Source organism: Paramormyrops kingsleyae, unplaced genomic scaffold, assembly GCF_048594095.1.
Source record: "Paramormyrops kingsleyae isolate MSU_618 unplaced genomic scaffold, PKINGS_0.4 ups180, whole genome shotgun sequence".
NCBI lineage: Eukaryota > Metazoa > Chordata > Actinopteri > Osteoglossiformes > Mormyridae > Paramormyrops > Paramormyrops kingsleyae.
In genome coordinates, this window is record NW_027326118.1 from 26,303 (window position 1) to 42,138 (window position 15,836).

Consider the following 15,836-nt stretch of genomic DNA (forward strand, 5'->3'; position numbering starts at 1 on the left):
CCCATGCTACATGAAATGCACTGGCCATCTAATACCATGCACTCGACCAGGCCACAATAAAGTCAGGGGATGCATGATACCTGATCCCTGATCTTGCACTGGAACTGCCAAACTTAGCAAATTCAAGAGGTCACTGTAGGCAATTCGTAAGGGTCACAGTCATAAACCTGTGGCAGACTTGTTCCTGAGCTGACCTAGTGTATGCATGCCAAAGGTCAGATGTGTAGGTCATACGGTTCGGCCGTGACGCCCCCTAATGTTAGTTGAGGCCTAGTAAGATCGGGGAAAACACTTAGTACCTCCGGAATTGCTAGGTTAGTAATATGATACCAGAAACGTCACATAGCAATACCTGAACCGCTAAGTTAGTGAGATGATACCAGAAATGTCACATAACAATACCTGAACTGCTAAGTTAGTGAGATGATACCAGAAAAGTCACATAACAATACCTGAACTGCTACGTTATTGAGATGATACCAGAAAAGTCACGTCACAATAGCTGAAGTGCTAAGTTAGTAGGATGATACCAGAAATGTGACACATCAATACCTGAACCGCTAAGTTAGTAAGGTGATACCAGAAAAGTCACATAACAATACCTGAACTGCTACGTTAGTAAGATGATACCAGAAATGTGACATAACAATACCTGAACTGCTAAGTTAGTAAGATGATACCAGAAATGTGACATAACACTACCTGAACTGCTACGTTAGTGAGATGATACCAGAAATGTCACATGACAATACCTGAACTGCTAAGTTAGTGAGATGATACCAGAAAAGTCACATAACAATACCTGAACTGCTAAGTTAGTCAGATGATACCAGAAACGTCACATAGCAATACCTGAACTGCTACGTTAGTGAGATGATACCAGAAATGTCACATAACAATACCTGAACTGCTACGTTAGTGACATGATACCAGAAATGTGACATAACAATACCTGAACTGCTAAGTTAGTGAGATGATACCAGAAAAGTCACATAACAATACCTGAACCGCTAAGTTAGTGAGATGATACCAGAAATGTCACATAACAATACCTGAACTGCTAAGTTAGTGAGATGATACCAGAAAAGTCACATAACAATACCTGAACTGCTACGTTATTGAGATGATACCAGAAAAGTCACATAACAACACCTGAAGTGCTAGGTTAATATGATGATACCAGAAAACACACATCACAATGCCGTAATTGCTAAGTTAGTAATATGATAACAGAATTGTCACATCGCAATTACTAAAGTGCTAAGTTAGTAAGATGATACCAGAAAAGTCACGTCACAATACTGGAATTGCTAGATTAGTAAGATGATACCAGAAATGTCACGCCGCAGTTCCGGGATTGCTAAGTTAGTAAGATGATACCAGAAAAGTCACGTCACAATGCCGTAATTGATAAGTTAGTAACATGATACCAGAAAACACACGTCACAATTCCGACGTTGCTAAGTTAGTCAAACCGGAAAACGCACGTTTCCGGAAATATCACTAACAAAGTTGGTTTTGTAATATTAAAACCATTGTAGAAATTTTTTGGTCAGGTCTGCACTGATGATGCTGCACGTGCTTCATCAGGCATCCGTCTAGTATGTCTCCACCGAGTATCAGACCTGCAACTCGTACGGCTGGGCCGTTACGGCCCCTCATGTTCGTTTGCGGCCTACTCTCTCATATGTCCCCATTGACTTGCATTGCCCAACTTAGCAAATTCTACGGCCCACTATAGCTCTTTGGTAAGTGCTGCGTTCATGAGGCTTGGCACACTTATTCATACGTATAACTAGTTTGTGCAGGCCGAATTTCAGACCCCTAGCTCGTACGGCTCAGCCGTGACGCCCCCACATGTTAGTTTGAGGCCTAGTGAAAAAAGTGCAGCCACTAATGATAAAATGTGCGTTGGTTTCAAATTAAGGAGGCATAATTTTAATGGACATGTATAGATTACATTTAGGTGCAGACTGTCTAGTATCAGGAGCACTTTTAATCATTTTCCTAGGTCACTGCTACCTGAAGTTATGGCCTGTCTAATGAGAGGTGTGGTGTCTCCATTCACTTAACATTGCCGACAATAGCAAATTCAAGAGGTCACTGTAGGCCTTTCGTAAGGGTCACATTCATAAAACTTGGCAGACTTGATCCAGAGCTGATCTAGTTTATGCATGCCAAAGGTCAGATGTGTAGGTCATACGGTTCGGCCGTGACGCCCCCTAATGTTAGTTTGAGGCCTAGTAAGACGGGAAAACACTTAGTACTTCCGACATTGCTAAGTTAGTAAGATGATACCAGAAACATCACGTCACAGTACCGGAATCGCTAGATTAGTAAGATGATACCAGAAATGTCACGTCGCAGTTCCGGGATTGCTAAGTTAGTAAGATGATACCCGAAAAGTCACATAACAATTGCTAATCTGCTACGTTAGTAATATGATACCAGAAAAGTCACATCGCAATCCCTAAAGTGCTACGTTAGTAAGATGATACCAGAAACCACACATCATGATTCCGGAATCGCTACGTTAGTAAGATGATACCAGAAACGTCACATAGCAATACCTGAACTGCTAAGTTAGTAAGATGATACCAGAAATGTCACATAACAATACCTGAACTGCTACGTTAGTGAGATGATACCAGAAATGTCACATAACAATACCTGAACTGCTAAGTTAGTGAGATGATACCAGAAATGTGACATAACAGTACCTGAACTGCTAAGTTAGTGAGATGATACCAGAAATGTGACATAACAATACCTGAACTGCTAAGTTAGTGAGATGATACCAGAAAAGTCACATAACAATACCTGAACCGCTAAGTTAGTGAGATGATACCAGAAATGTCACATGACAATACCTGAACTGCTAAGTTAGTGAGATGATACCAGAAAAGTCACATAACAATACCTGAACTGCTAAGTTAGTCAGATGATACCAGAAACGTCACATAGCAATACCTGAACTGCTACGTTAGTGAGATGATACCAGAAATGTCACATAACAATACCTGAACCGCTACGTTAGTGAGATGATACCAGAAATGTGACATAACAATGCTGGCATTGCTAAGTTAGTAATATGATACCAGAAATGTGACATAACAATGCTGTAATCGCTAAGTTAGTAATATAATACCAGAAATGTCACATAACAATACCTGAACTGCTAAGTTACTGAGATGATACCAGAAAAGACACCTAACAATACCTGAACCGCTAAGTTAGTAATATGATACAGTCAATCATCAACAAAGATCTTCCAGGCAGGCAGAGGCAGAACATGCACTCAAGGTCAAAAGCCTAGTGTTATCAAGTTAAGGAGGCACAATTTTAATAAACATGTATTGGGGGGATTGTACAGCAGACTGTCTAGTTTCAGGAACACTTTGGATCATCTCCCTAGGCCACTGCTACCTGTAGTTATGCCCTGTCTAAGGACTCCATTCACTTAACATTGCCTACCGTGGCAAATTCAAAGGGCCACTGCGGGACTTTGGTAAGGGCCACAGTCTTCAGACTGGGCACGGTCATTCCTGAAGGCGTCTAGTTTACGTGTGCCGAATTTCAGACCCATAGGTGGTACGGGTCAGTCGTAGGCCCCCCAGAAGTCCCCCTAGGCCATAAAGCGCATATCCGGAACCGCACGACGCATTTGTGGAAAGGTCACGAAAGGTCACCAAAAGTAAAGCCCATTGTTTGACATGAAGATTAATTAAGGTGATATCTATACATGAAATTAAAGGGCAGACTCTGTAGTTTTACTAGCACTTTGAATGGTGTTCCTAGGCCACTCCTAGCTGAAGTTATGGGCCTAGAAGTGACAGGTGGGGTGCCTCCATTGACTTAACATTGCCGACCTCACTGACTTTGAGGGCCTATAAAAACAGTTCTGTGAGGTCTACACCTTTGAAACTCTACAGGTGTGGTCTTCAGTCTCCCATGTGTGTGCAGTAAAAAATCCAGACCTCTGGGTCGCACGGCCTAGGCCGCAGGTACCTTTTTGTACTTTGCGGCCTAGTGCTGAGGTCTAGACCGCTGATTCTCCAGTATGTGATATAGACCTCGGTGGGGCTCCACTGTGCCAAATCTCACGCTCCTAGCTCAAACGGGCCGGCCGTGAGACCACCAGACGCTAAAGGGTTAATAAAACCTGCCCCGTGTGGTCTAGACCTCCAAAATTCGGGTCACTGATGCAGGCCACCCTCCTCCGTCAGTATTCCAAATTTCAGACCTCTAGCTCTAAGCGAACTGCAGTTATGATCATTTTTCTAATGACGTCCCCTCCGAGCTTCGGCAGCCTTTCGACATGGGGTAGAGGGCCTAGGACCTTACCCCCATTTTTTGGCCCAGATGAGGCAAAATATCATCAACTTGTGCTCCTGCCGTATGTAGGGGGCATAATTCTAACGGACATGTATGGAGGGACTTTGCGCCGCCGACGTCCGGTGTCGGGAAAGCCTCGACCCGACCCCCTACGTCGCACCTCCGCCGAGATATCTGCTGATTGGCTCTAATATGGGGAGCGCTCATACGGCGCAGAGCGGTCCTCTTTGATGTTGGGAAACCCCTTCTACGGGCATCTTGGGGGCATAATTTTCACAGAGGTGTATGGAGGGCCATCTCTGGAGGGGCTCGTAGTCCACGGTGAACTTTGACCCGTCGTCATTCGTCGCTGCTCCGCGGGGCCATTGCCTAATTGATGTTGATTGAAAACTTAATGACCCAGAAATGCGTCGTGACAATTCTGGAAACGGGATTACGCCTAACAGTTCCGGCATTGCCACATCTGATGGCACTCACCTGCTAATTTCAAATCAAGGAGGCATAATTTTAATGGATATGTATAGGGAGGATTGTACAGTATACTGTCCAGTTTCAGAAACATCTTGGATCATCTTCCTAGGTCACTGCTACGTGAAGTTATGGCCTGTCAAAGGCAGCCATTCACTTAACATTGCCTACATACTGAAATTTAAAAATTAACTGCGGGACACGGGTGCGAGCTACGGCCACGGAACTTGGCACGGTCGTTCCTGCGGGTACCTAGTTTTGTGCTGCCGAATTTCAGACCTCTAGCTCGTACGGCTTGGCCGTGACCCCCCGTGACGTTGTCTGAGAGGGGGAGTCGATCATCTGCTTAAAGATCTTCCGTCTAGGCAGATAAAGAAACAGTCTATTTTCAAATTAAGGAGGCACAATTTAAATAAACATGTATCGGGGTAATTGAAGGACAGATTGTCTACTTTCAGGAACACTTTGAACCATCTTCCTAGCTTCTACGGTCGTGCAGTTATGCCCCCTTAAGTCAGTTCGAGGCCTACACGGACCTAAACAGCCTTGCCTACCATAGCAAATTCAAGAGGTCACTGTGGGCCTTTCGTAAGGGTCACGGTCATAAAACTTGGCACACTTGTTCCTGAGTTGATCTAGTTTATGCATGCCAAAGGTCAGACGTGTAGGTCATACGGGTCGGCCGTGACGCCCCCTAATGTTAGTTTGAGGCCTAGTAAGACGGGAAAACACTTAGTACTTCCGACATTGCTAAGTTAGTAAGATGATACCAGAAACATCACGTCACAGTACCGGAATCGCTAGATTAGTAAGATGATACCAGAAATGTCACTTCGCAGTTCCGGGATTGCTAAGTTAGTAAGATGATACCAGAAATGTCACGTCACAATACCTGAAGTGCTAAGTTAGTAGGATGATACCAGAAATGTCACATAACACTACCTGAACTGCTAAGTTAGTGAGATGATACCAGAAATGTGACATAACAATACCTCAATTGCTAAGTTAGTGAGATGATAACAGAAAAGTCACATAACAATTACTAAAATGCTAAGTTTGTAATATGATACCAGAAAAGTCACATCGCAATCCCTAAATTGCTAAGTTAGTAAGATGATACCAGAAATGTCACATAACAGTACCTGAACTGCTACGTTAGTAAGATGATACCAGAAATGTCACATAACAATACCTGAACTGCTACGTTAGTGAGATGATACCAGAAATGTCACATAACAATACCTGAACTGCTACGTTAGTGAGATGATACCAGAAATGTCACATAACAATACCTGAACTGCTAAGTTAGTCAGATGATACCAGAAACCACACAACACAGGTCCGGAATTGCTAAGTTAGTAATATGATACAGTCAATCATCAACAAAGATCTTCCAGGCAGGCAGAGGCAGAACATGCACTCAAGGTCAAAAGCCTAGTGTTATCAAGTTAAGGAGGCACAATTTTAATAAACATGTATTGGGGGGATTGTAGAGCAGACTGTCTAGTTTCAGGAACACTTTGGATCATCTCCCTAGGCCACTGCTACCTGTAGTTATGCCCTGTCAAAGGACTCCATTCACTTAACATTGCCTACCGTAGCAAATTCAAAGGGCCACTGCGGGACTTTGGTAAGGGCCACAGTCTTCAGACTGGGCACGGTCATTCCTGAAGGCGTCTAGTTTACGTGTGCCGAATTTCAGACCCATAGGTGGTACGGGTCAGTCGTAGGCCCCCCAGAAGTCCCCCTAGGCCATAAAGCGCATATCCGGAACCGCACGACGCATTTGTGGAAAGGTCACGAAAGGTCACCAAAAGTAAAGCCCATTGTTTGACATGAAGATCTGCTAATTAAGGTGATATCTATACATGAAATTAAAGGGCAGACTCTGTAGTTTTAGTAGCACTTTGAATGGTGTTCCTAGGCCACTCCTAGCTGAAGTTATGGGCCTAGAAGTGACAGATGGGGTGCCTCCATTGACTTAACATTGCCGACCTCACTGACTTTGAGGGCCTATAAAAACAGTTCTGTGAGGTCTACACCTTTGAAACTCTACAGGTGTGGTCTTCAGTCTCCCATGTGTGTGCAGTAAAAAATCCAGACCTCTGGGTCGCATGGCCTAGGCCGCAGGTACCTTTTTGTACTTTGCGGCCTAGTGCTGAGGTCTAGACCGCTGATTCTCCAGTATGTGATATAGACCTCGGTGGGGCTCCACTGTGCCAAATCTCACGCTCCTAGCTCAAACGGGCCGGCCGTGAGACCACCAGACGCTAAAGGGTTAATAAAACCTTCCCCGTGTGGTCTAGACCTCCAAAATTCGGGTCACTGATGCAGGCCACCCTCCTCCGTCAGTATTCCAAATTTCAGACCTCTAGCTCTAAGCGAACTGCAGTTATGATCATTTTTCTAATGACGTCCCCTCCGAGCTTCGGCAGCCTTTCGACATGGGGTAGAGGGCCTAGGACCTTACCCCCATTTTTTGGCCCAGATGAGGCAAAATATCATCAACTTGTGCTCCTGCCGTATGTAGGGGGCATAATTCTAACGGACATATATGGAGGGACTTTGCGCCGCCGGCGTCCGGTGTCGGGAGAGCCTCGACCCGACCCCCTACGTCGCACCTCCGCCGAGATATCCGCTAATTGGCTCTAATATGGGGAGCGCTCATACGGCGCAGAGTGGTCCTCTTTGATGTTGGGAAACCCCTTCTACGGGCATCTTGGGGGCATAATTTTAACAGAGGTGTATGGATGGCCTTCTCTGGAGGGGCTCGTAGTCCACGGTGAACTTTGACCCGTCGTCCTTCGTCGCTGCTCCGCGGGGCCATTGCCTAATTGACGTCGATTGAAAACTTAATGACCCAGAAATGCGTCGTGACAATTCTGGAAACGGGATTACGCCTAACAGTTCCGGCATTGCCACATCTGATGGCACTCACCTGCTAATTTCAAATCAAGGAGGCATAATTTTAATGGATATGTATAGGGAGGATTGTACAGTACACCGTCCAGTTTCAGAAACATCTTGGATCATCTTCCTAGGTCACTGCTACGTGAAGTTATGGCCTGTCAAAGGCAGCCATTCACTTAACATTGCCTACATACTGAAATTTAAAAATTAACTGCGGGACACGGGTGCGAGCTACGGTCACGCAACTCGGCTCGGTCGTTCCGGCGGGTGTCTAGTTTTGCCGTGCCGAATTTCAGACCTCTAGCTCGTACGGCTTGGCCGTGACCCCCCGTGACGTTGTCTGAGAGGGGGAGTCGATCATCTGCTTAAAGATCTTCCGTCTAGGCAGATAAAGAAACAGTCTATTTTCAAATTAAGGAGGCACAACTTTAATAAACATGTATAGGGGCAATTGAAGGGCAGACCGTCTAGTTTCAGGAACACTTTGAACCATCTTCCTAGCTTCTACGGCCGTGCAGTTATGCCCCCTTAAGTTAGTTTGAGGCCTATACGGGCCTAAACAGCCTTGCCTACCATAGCAAATTCAAGAGATCACTGTAGGCCTTTCGTAAGGGTCACATTCATAAAACTTGGCAGACTTGATCCAGAGCTGATCTAGTTAATGCATGCCAAAGGTCAGATGTGTAGGTCATACGGTTCGGCCGTGACGCCCCCTAATGTTAGTTTGAGGCCTAGTAAGACGGGAAAACACTTAGTACTCCCGACATTGCTAAGTTAGTAAGATGATACCAGAAATGTCACATAACAATACCTGAACTGCTAAGTTAGTGAGATGATACCAGAAATGTCAAATAACAATACCTGAACTGCTAAGTTAGTAAGATGATATCAGAAAAGTCACATAACAATACCTGAACTGCTACGTTAGTAAGATAATACCAGAAATGTCACATAACAATACCTGAACTGCTAAGTTAGTGAGATGATACCAGAAAAGACACATAACAATACCTGAACTGCTACGTTATTGAGATGATACCAGAAAAGTCACATAACAACACCTGAAGTGCTAGGTTAATATGATGATACCAGAAAACACACATCACAATGCCGTAATTGCTAAGTTAGTAATATCATACCAGAAAAGTCACATCGCAATTCCTACAGTGCTAAGTTAGTAAGATGATACCAGAAAAGGCACGTCACAATACCTGAAGTGCTAAGTTAGTAATATGATACCAGAAAACACACGTCACAATTCCGCCGTTGCTAAGTTAGTCAAACCAGAAAACGCACGTTTCCGGAAATATCACTAACAAAGTTGGTTTTGTAATATTAAAAACATTGTAGAAATTTTTTGGTCAGGTCTGCACTGATGATGCTGCACGTGCTTCATCAGGCATCCGTCTAGTATGTCTCCACCGAGTTTCAGACCTGCAGCTCGTACGGCTGGGCCGTTACTGCCCCTCATGTTCGTTTGCGGCCTACTCTCTCATATGTCCCCATTGACTTGCATTGCCCAACTTAGCAAATTCTACAGCCCACTATAGCTCTTTGGTAAGTGCTGCGTTCATGAGGCTTGGCACACTTATTCATACGTATACCTAGTTTGTGCAGGCCGAATTTCAGACCTCTAGCTCGTACGGCTCAGCCGTGACGCCCCCACATGTTAGTTTGAGGCCTAGTGAAAAAAGTGCAGCCACTAATGATAAAATATGCGTTGGTTTCAAATTAAGGAGGCATAATTTTAATGGACATGTATAGATTACATTTAGGTGCAGACTGTCTAGTATCAGGAGCACTTTTAATCATTTTCCTAGGTCACTGCTACCTGAAGTTATGGCCTGTCTAATGAGAGGTGTGGTGTCTCCATTCACTTAACATTGCCGACAATAGCAAATTCAAGAGGTCACTGTAGGCCTTTCGTAAGGGTCACATTCATAAAACTTGGCAGACTTGATCCAGAGCTGATCTAGTTAATGCTTGCCAAAGGTCAGATGTGTAGGTCACACGGTTCGGCCGTGACGCCCCCTAATGTTAGTTTGAGGCCTAGTAAGACGGGAAAACACTTAGTACTTCCGACATTGCTAAGTTAGTGAGATGATACCAGAAACATCACGTCACAGTACCGGAATCGCTAGATTAGTAAGATGATACCAGATATGTCACTTCGCAGTTCCGGGATTGCTAAGTTAGTCAGATGATACCAGAAATGTCACATAACAATACCTGAACCGCTACGTTAGTGAGATGATACCAGAAATGTCACATAACAATACCTGAACTGCTAAGTTAGTGACATGATACCAGAAAAGTCACATAACAATTCCTAATCTGCTAAGTTAGTAAGATGGTACCAGAAAAGTCACATAACAATTCCTAATCTGCTACGTTAGTAAGATGATACCAGAAACCACACATCGCAATGCCGGAATTGCTAAGGCCAGAAAGCTAGTGTAATGAAACATATCTGTCAATGATTTATTCATGATATGCAAATATATTCATAGACTTTGGTCACGTGAGTCGGTGGTTCAGTATAAAAGTCTCGGTAATTTTTCCGAGCTCACAAACACATTGGAAAGCTGTTTAGACGTGCATCTGGCAAGCATAACTTTTAGAAGCATTATTTGGTAAGTAATGTAAAACCTTTCTTTAGTAGCATTTAGTCTTCTACAATAAGTTTTAAGCCATCTCACTGTTTCTCATAGTGAAACCGTTAGACTATAATTTTTAAATGTTAGTAACCCGCTGCACCCGTCAAATAGACTGAAATTTGTTTGATAGGCTAATGAAGATTCAAAACGTGCAGGTACTTATGCATATTATTGCATTTGACTTATAATCAAGTCTATTGATGTTTTTCCAATGCTTAGAAACTTCTAGAAGGTTCTTGACGTAATTCAGAAATTCTATGAAGCTTCATGCTAGATAATGTAATTTCGGAAATGCTATAACGTAATTGCAGCAATGCTATGAAGCTTGACGCTAGATGATGCAATTCCGGAAACGTTATAACGTAATTCTGGCAATGCTATGAAGCTTCATGCTAGATGATGCAATTACGGAAATGCTATAACGTAATTACGGCAATGCTATGACGCTTCACGCTAGAGAATGCAATTACGGAAAGGGTTGTGTGTCAATCAGAGTCAGTCTAAGAGACTTTGCGGTGGCTTGTATTCTGTAGTGCCATATATTGCAATTGATGAGATATAAAAGACTAACTTTAATCTTTTCCAGGATAATCATTGTCATCATGGAAAAGACAACCAATAAGACTGACAAACCAGGAAATGAAGAAAGTGCGTCAGCTCAGAACCCCATAAATGAAGATGCTAAAGTAAGTAACAACAGTTTATTGTCATGGACAATTACATAGATAAAACTAAAAACATATATCATTATATATCTTGTCATAACATCACATTACCTTGAGAATATCTCTGAGATTATGAAAAGGCAAGTTGGTTGAGGTATTGCACAGAAACCAAAATAAATATATATTTATATCAATGCATATGTTTATTATCATCTTAGTGATAAAGATGTTTGTCCTGATTTAAAGAAGGCAGCGTTTGAATCCTTGAACTCCATCCTGGCTGATACTGAAGCCTGGATCCGTGCAATCGATGAGAGCTTTGTAAGAATACTTTCATTTAATTTCATTAGTTGTTCAAAAATTAAAAACATGAAACTGATTAAATACTTACCTTTTAGATCTGCCCATTTGTGAAAGAAGATCCTCCCCTGCTAGCGGCGCTGACACAGTTGAAAATCAATCTGCTCGATATCGGCGATATTTTGAAGACATTTCCAAAGTAAGCTGCATCGAGACATTGAAAAAGTTAATGTGCTACTGCCACTACTATTACTTAATGTTATGGTTGCTGTCACTGGTGATTGATGTTTGCTGTCTGTCTGTCTAAATTTCAGGCATGACGATGCATCCGGGCGAACTGCTTGAGTCCCTACACATCAACATGTTTTATTTTCAGTTGTGATTAATAAAAGTTACTTAGGTTTCATCATTGTCTGACTTTTTGATTTTCCATAATGCTTACTGATAATGTCTTATTGGTCATGTTAATGTTTCATAATTACATCAGTGTTATTAGCAATACCTGAATTGCTAAGGTAGTAAGATGATACCAGAAACCACACATCACGGTTCCAAAATCACTAAGTTTGTTAGATGATACCACAAAAGTCACATAACAATTCCGAATCTGCTACGTTAGTAAGATGGTACCAGAAAAGTCACATAACAATACCTAAACTGCTACGTTAGTAAGATGATACCAGAAAACACACATCACAATTCCGGAATTGCTAAGCTAGTAAGATGATACCAGAAAAGTCACATAACAATACCTGAATTGCTAAGTTAGTAAGATGATACCAGAAAAGTCACGTCACAATACCTGAATTGCTAAGTTAGTAAGATGATAACAGAAAAGTCACATAACAATTCCTAATCTGCTAAATTAGTAAGATGATACCAGAAAAGCCACATAACAATACCTGTATTGCTAAGTTAGTAAGATAATAACAGAAAAGTCACATAACAATTCCTAATCTGCTAAATTAGTAAGATGATACCAGAAAAGCCACATAACAATACCTGGATTGCTAAGTTAGTAAGATGATACCAGAAACGTCACGTCACAATGCCGTAATTGCTAGGTTAGTAATATGATACCAGAAAAGACACATCGCAATTCCTAAAGTGCTAAGTTAGTAAGATGATAACAGAAAAGACACATCGCAATTCCTAAACTGCTAGGTTAGTAATATGATACCAGAAACGTCACATAGCAATACCTGAATTGCTACGTTAGTAAGATGATTCCAGAAATCGCTAAGTTAGTAAGATGATATCAGAAAAGTCACATAACAATTCCTAATCTGCTAGGTTAGTAATATGATATCAGAAAAGTCACGTCACAGTACCGGAAGTGCTAGGTTAGTAGGATGATACCAGAAAAGTCACGTCACAATACCTGAAGTGCTAGGTTAGTAGGATGATAACAGAAAACACACATCACAATGCCGTTATTGCTAAGTTAGTAATATGGTACCAGAAAAGCCACATCGCAATCCCTAAAGTGCTAAGTTAGTAAGATGATACCAGAAAAGTCACGTCACAGTACCGGAATTGCTAGATTAGTAAGATGGTACCAGAAAAGTCACATAGCAATACCTGAATTGCTAAGTTAGTGAGATGATACCAGAAAAGTCACATAACAATTCCTACAGTGCTAAGTTAGTAAGATGATACCAGAAATGTGACATAACAATACCTGAACTGCTATGTTAGTGAGATGATACCAGAAAAGTCACATAACAATACCTGAACTGCTACGTTAGTAAGATGGTACCAGAAAAGTCACATAGCAATACCTGAAATGCTATGTTAGTAAGATGATACCAGAAAAGTCACGACACAATACCTGAAGTGCTAAGTTAGTAGGATGATACCAGAAACCACACATCGCAATCCCGGAATCGCTAAGTTAGTAAGATGATACCAGAAAAGTCACATAACAATACCTGAACTGCTATGTTAGTAAGATGATACCAGAAATGTCACATAACAATACCTGAACTGCTAAGTTAGTAAGATGATACCAGAAGTCACATAACAATTACTGCAGTGCTAAGTCAGTAAGATGATACCAGAAACCACACATCGCAATGCCGGAATTGCTAAGACCAGAAAGCTAGTGTAATGAAACATATCTGTCAATGATTTATTCATGATATGCAAATATATTCATAGACTTTGGTCACGTGAGTCGGTGGTTCAGTATAAAAGTCTCGGTAATTTTTCCGAGCTCACAAACACATTGGAAAGCTGTTTAGACGTGCATCTGGCAAGCATAACTTTTAGAAGCATTATTTGGTAAGTAATGTAAAACCTTTCTTTAGTAGCATTTAGTCTTCTACAATAAGTTTTAAGCCATCTCACTGTTTCTCATAGTGAAACCGTTAGACTATAATTTTTAAATGTTAGTAACCCGCTGCACCCGTCAAATAGACTGAAAATTGTTTGATAGGCTAATGAAGATTCAAAACGTGCAGGTACTTATGCATATTATTGCATTTGACTTATAATCAAGTCTATTGATGTTTTTCCAATGCTTAGAAACTTCTAGAAGGTTCTTGACGTAATTCGGAAATTCTACGAAGCTTCATGCTAGATAATGTAATTTCGGAAATGCTATAACGTAATTGCAGCAATGCTATGAAGCTTGAAGCTAGATAATGCAATTTCAGAAATGCTACAATGAAATTACGGCAATGCTATGAAGCTTGACGCTAGATGATGCAATTCTGGAAATGTTATAACGGAATTCTGGCAATGCTATGAAGCTTCATGCTAGATGATGCAATTACGGAAATGCTATAACGTAATTACGGCAATGCTATGACGCTTCACGCTAGAGAATGCAATTACGGAAAGGGTTGTGTCAATCAGAGTCAGTCTAAGAGACTTTGTGGTGGCTTGTATTCTGTAGTGCCATATATTGCAATTGATGAGATATAAAAGACTAGCTTTAATCTTTTCCAGGATAATCATCTTCATAATGGCAAGAATGATGGACAAGTCAAACGACCCAGAGAATCAAAAAACTGAGTCATCTTACAGCAAAATAATTGATGAAGCTGACGTAAGTAACAGTAATTTTTTGTCATAGATAAATATATCGGTAAAACTAAAGGCATACATTATTAAAGTTCTTGTCATACCATCACAATACCTTGAGAATATATGCGAGATTATGAAAAGGCAAGCTGGTGAGGCATTGCACACATAAATATGTAATTGCATATATATATATGCTGTTTTTAAACATATGTTTATCCTGATTCATTGAAGGCAGCAACTGTAATGTTGCATCTGAAGTCCATCCTGGCTGATATTGAAGACTGGAATCGAGATATCGATAAGGACATTGTAAGAGCAATTTAATTTCATTTCATTAGTTGCTCAAAATTAAAAACGTGAAACTGATTAATGACGTACCTTTCAGATCTGCCCATTTGTGAAAGGTGATCCTCTCATGCTAGAGGCGATGAAACTGTTGAAGGCCAGCCTGCTTGAAGTCAGCGATATTCTGAAGAAGATGCTAAAGTAAGCTGCATCAAAACATTGAAATAGCTATTGTGCTACTGTCACTACTATTACTTCACTGTTATAGTTGCTGTCATTGGTAATTGATGTTTTTCTGCTGTCTGTTTAAATTTTAGGCCTGAGGATGCACCAACTGCCAAAGTCCCTCGACATCGGATTTAATCAAGATGTTAAATTTAATAAAAGGTTGTTGAGTTTCATCAGTGTCTGACTTTATTTTTCATACTGGTCACTAGGCAAGTGGTAATGTCTTACTGGTTTGTAATCTTAGATTATACACCTCACATTAACAATTTTGAACTGCATCATTAATGATCAGTCATGTTAAATTAAAAATTGCATTTGCAGTTCGTAATTCTGAATGTGCACCTACAGCTTAATAACATGTCACAAATCAGAAATTGCTATGTTTAAGATAACAGAAAACACATGACATAGTTATGAAGTTGCTAAGTTACTGTAATGAAACCAAATGTTGAATTGCTAAGTTAATGAGACAAAACCAGTAAAGACACGTCGCAGGTCCTGAATTGCTAAGTTAATAACACAAAACCGGAATTGCTAAGTTAGTCTAATGAAGCCAGAAAACACACAGTGCAATCACGGCATTGCTAAGTTAGTAAGATGATACCAGAGAAGCCACATAACAATTCCTAATCTGCTACCAGAAAAGTCACATAGCAATATCTGAATTGCTAAGTTAGTAAGATGATACCAGAAAAGTCACATAACAGTACCAGAATTGCTAAGTTAGTAAGATGATACCAGAAAAGTCTCATAACAGTACCAGAATTGCCACGTTAGTAAAATGATACCAGAAAAGTCACATAACAATTCCTAATCTGCTACGTTAGTAAGATAGTACCAGAAAAGCAACATAGCAATACCTGAATTGCTATGTTAGTGAGATGATACCAGAAAAGGCACATAACAATTTCTAATCTGCTATGTTAGTAAGATGATACCAGAAAAGTCACATAACAAT

The 15,836-nt window shown here is 41.2% G+C and overlaps 1 long non-coding RNA gene across 1 annotated transcript; it reads left to right on the forward strand.

Moving 5' to 3' along the window:
- Positions 1-10,292: 10,292 nt before the first annotated feature.
- LOC140587344 (uncharacterized) lies at positions 10,293-11,354 on the forward strand. The gene is made up of 3 exons (XR_011989069.1): positions 10,293-10,346; positions 10,957-11,056; positions 11,282-11,354. It is a non-coding gene; the product is annotated as an uncharacterized lncRNA (long non-coding RNA).
- The last annotated feature ends 4,482 nt before the right edge of the window (positions 11,355-15,836 follow it).